At 38.4% G+C, this 3,502-nt stretch overlaps 1 long non-coding RNA gene across 1 annotated transcript; it reads right to left on the reverse strand.

Annotated features, from left to right (window-relative positions):
• Window positions 1-757: 757 nt before the first annotated feature.
• On the reverse strand, window positions 758-2,756 carry LOC144827757 (uncharacterized). Its single transcript, XR_013610348.1, has 5 exons — window positions 2,637-2,756; window positions 2,243-2,323; window positions 2,064-2,151; window positions 1,724-1,835; window positions 758-1,037 (listed from the first exon to the last, which is right to left on the reverse strand). It is a non-coding gene; the product is annotated as an uncharacterized LOC144827757 (long non-coding RNA).
• Window positions 2,757-3,502: the final 746 nt, after the last annotated feature.

The raw sequence follows: 3,502 nt of genomic DNA on the forward strand, positions 1-3,502 counted from the left end.
GGTCAGGTGTGGCAGAGGAAAGGGGCCGTTGAGCCACGAGGTGCTGAGCTTGAAAAAGCAGAGTTGACAGTTAACTTATACATTTATTTGCTGCAAAGAAATTGGTGAAGAGGAAACACAATAGTAAATCTGTTCCAGATTAATTAACAGTGACTACTCTCTTATCTGTGACCTGCATTCTCCATGGCACTGACTCCATTAGATCCCTGGCAAATAATGTGCTTTGGTGGACCCACAGGCTAGGCCAAGAGCATCAGCATGCAATACAAATGATAAGTCAAAAGGAATAATTTATGGCCTGCTTCTGCTAAGTTTTCATCTCCGTGCATGCAAGTTGTTAACAGAAAGCAGCTACACACTTTTTTTATTACTTCGACAATGTTGTATTAAGGTTATTGCCAGGACCGGTCTCATTTAGAAAAGTGAAAACTATAGCAAAACACTCAATAAATTGCTGCCAAAACTCTCCTTTGTTATTACACTAACACGTTGCGACTACACACTACATATATAAGGGAGAGGTGTGGCGCCGCGGCCAGGGCGACTGACGCTGGAATCTGGGGATCAGGGTTCGATCCCCGGCTCCGGCGGCAGGTTAGCCCAGCACCATGTGACTCTGGGCAATAGCTCGCTTAATCTTCCCGACGGCCCCCAGCGCCTAGAGACCCTTACGGGTGATTGTGCGTTTAACAAATGTGGATTATTATTATTATTATATAAGATTAGAATCAGAATTTTTTGTTTTATATGAAAAACATTTTTATTTTTTCCTGATATTTTGTTTCAAATAACTTTTATCAACATTTTTTAATTTTTTAAGAAGGTAGTTGATTCCTCATCCAAATATTAATAATTCAAAAATCATATATAGAAAAGCACATATATATACACACAATACATAAACTAGACAAATCACAATAAAACCGGTCAGTATTCTTTTTAGAGTAGGCAAAGCAGTGGTTTTTGACTACGCGCGTTTCGGCATTCTGCCTTCATCAGGTGACCGTCTTTCGCACATACATGAAACACAATATACACTAAAGAAAAAATTCAGAAAAAAGAATATATAAGTATGTAGTATTACATATATACAGTGGTCGCATTAAGTTACATATACATTAATAAATTACAAAAGATATTTACACTAATCCTGGGAGAGACTAGGTCAATATTTACATAGAAAATATACAAAATATACATAGCACATCATGTTATTTTCATACGCAGCTCATGTGTCCTATTCAATCTGATAACCTAATTCAGACACTATAGTTACATTCTTACTCAATGACTGATCATATTGGAATACATTGCTAAGGTCATAATGTGTTCATCGGTCCATACAAAGTACAAGACTGTTATATATCTACACTAGAACCAAATTATACAGGTGGCCAACAGATCTCTCCTAGTACTTTTCAGGCCATGTATCGTATATAGGTTAGCATCATGGCCTAGGATTTTAGCCATCACTGTTTGAGAAGGTGATCTTATATTAAACGCAAAAGGAAGGGTAGCAGATGAAAATGGATTAGATAGGGAGTGATCGAAGAAAGAGGCTTACTATGAAGACAATCCATCATTCTATCATTATCAGCCGACATATTTTTACTCTCAGCAGATGTTCTAGCTAAGATGTACTCTAATGGTTTAGTGTTCCATTTCAACTATCATAGATTATATCATTCTTTTATATAAAAATGTATAAAATAACTGTACTTACAGCACACATATATTAGGCAATAAGAGAAGAAATTCCTGTGCAGCTGGGCTAAAAGTAGTTTTAAAGTCTCAGCAAAACTTCTAGTTTATTCGATGCTGTAATGGCGAAGGACCTTCAGAGGATACACAAAAACAGGGCTGCTGATAGTATTTAAACAGCTTATCTCTACGATTCTGACTCAGTTTTAGTTTGTCTTTCGTTTATTTTTAGAGTGTAAATTTTTTATATATTATATCGATCTAAATTTTATTTTAATAAAATGCACTCACTGGTCACTTCAAAAACAGGAATCTAATTTTAGAAATTGAGCATGCTTATTTCGTTCTACATTCCTTAGTACCTGTATGTGATCCTCACAATATTCGTTAACTGATGTATCATAGCATTCCCGTGGTTTTCAAGATCTGCAATTCAGGGGCAACGGCTGCCTATGGACATATTAAATTCCGAGATAAATGGCCTTTTCAGTAATCATGATAGGCTCAATTTATACATAATTTCCATAAGTATAACAGGTACCTTTAATTGGTGTCTATTATGGATAAGGCTCAATGCTGCAGAATCTTCTGTATCAATAACGCTAGGAAATAGCTTTTGGTTCTGTGAATAAAGGACAGCATTTCAAATTTGCGTTTTGGTAACAAAAAGCGGAAGCTGTATGGTTGTGCCTAACGTGTGATTCCAAGCGGTATCGGCGGCTTACCTTCGAGGGTGAAAGATTTATGAATAGATCCTCTATAGGGATGAATGTAGCTCAATACTGCAGAGTCGTATATAACAACAGCGCTGGAAAGTAGCTTGTTGTTTTATAAATAAATAAAAGACAGCATTTCGAATTTACGTTTTGTTAACAAAAAGCGGGAGCTGTTTTGCTGTGCCTAACGTGCGATTCTACATGGTGTCGGCGGCTTACCTTCGTGTTTAAGAGATGAGTCCTCTATTGGGGTTCTATTTCATGGGCCGTGCCGAAAAACTCCATCCCGGTACGAAAACGAAAAGGCGAAGACCCTCGCATGTATATAGCCATGATTTTCCCGCGTTTGAATGGTCCATTGTTTACACCTGTGCACAGGTTGACGCATGTATGCGCATGTCATACAATTCGCGACGAAAGTTGTAATAAAGCTAAAAAAGGGACTAAAAAAAGAAGGGGGGGAACGGAACTAGGATATATCTATATATTAATGGCTATTATGGTGGAATTAGTGCAATAATGTATGTGATTCATGCAGGACATAACTCTTTTTTTTTTAAATAAGAACATATTTCATCTTTAATGATGAGTGGTAAAGTCACCGATTATTTTAAGCACTGAGGGCCCGATGTAGGTGGCCATTACCGGTCGGTAACGGCCGAATTCGGCTGTTACCGACTGGTAAATGGGTCATTGAGATGTAGGGGGCTATATTTTACAGAATCGGTAAATTTACCGATTTGGTAAATTTCCCGATTCTGTAAAATACCGAATCGGTAATTTTACCGAATCGGAAAAATCCTGATGTAGGTAGCACTGTTTCCAGTGCTACAGGCCTTTTAGATTCGGTATTTTACCACCCAATCCAATTGGGTGGTGAAATACCGAATCCAGGTGTGCATGCACATCTGTGCATGCACACGTGTGCCATGTGACACACAGACATGCCCTTAGGGCATGTCTGTGTGCCACATGGCACACATGCCCGTCTTTGGGGTGCTAGAGGGTGTCAATGTGACACCCCCTGCACCCTTGCAAAATTCGGTATTTACCGTTTCGGTAAATACCGAATTGGTAATGCCCAT

The sequence above is a fragment of the Lissotriton helveticus genome, chromosome 4_1 (assembly GCF_964261635.1).
Source record: "Lissotriton helveticus chromosome 4_1, aLisHel1.1, whole genome shotgun sequence".
Lineage (NCBI taxonomy): Eukaryota > Metazoa > Chordata > Amphibia > Caudata > Salamandridae > Lissotriton > Lissotriton helveticus.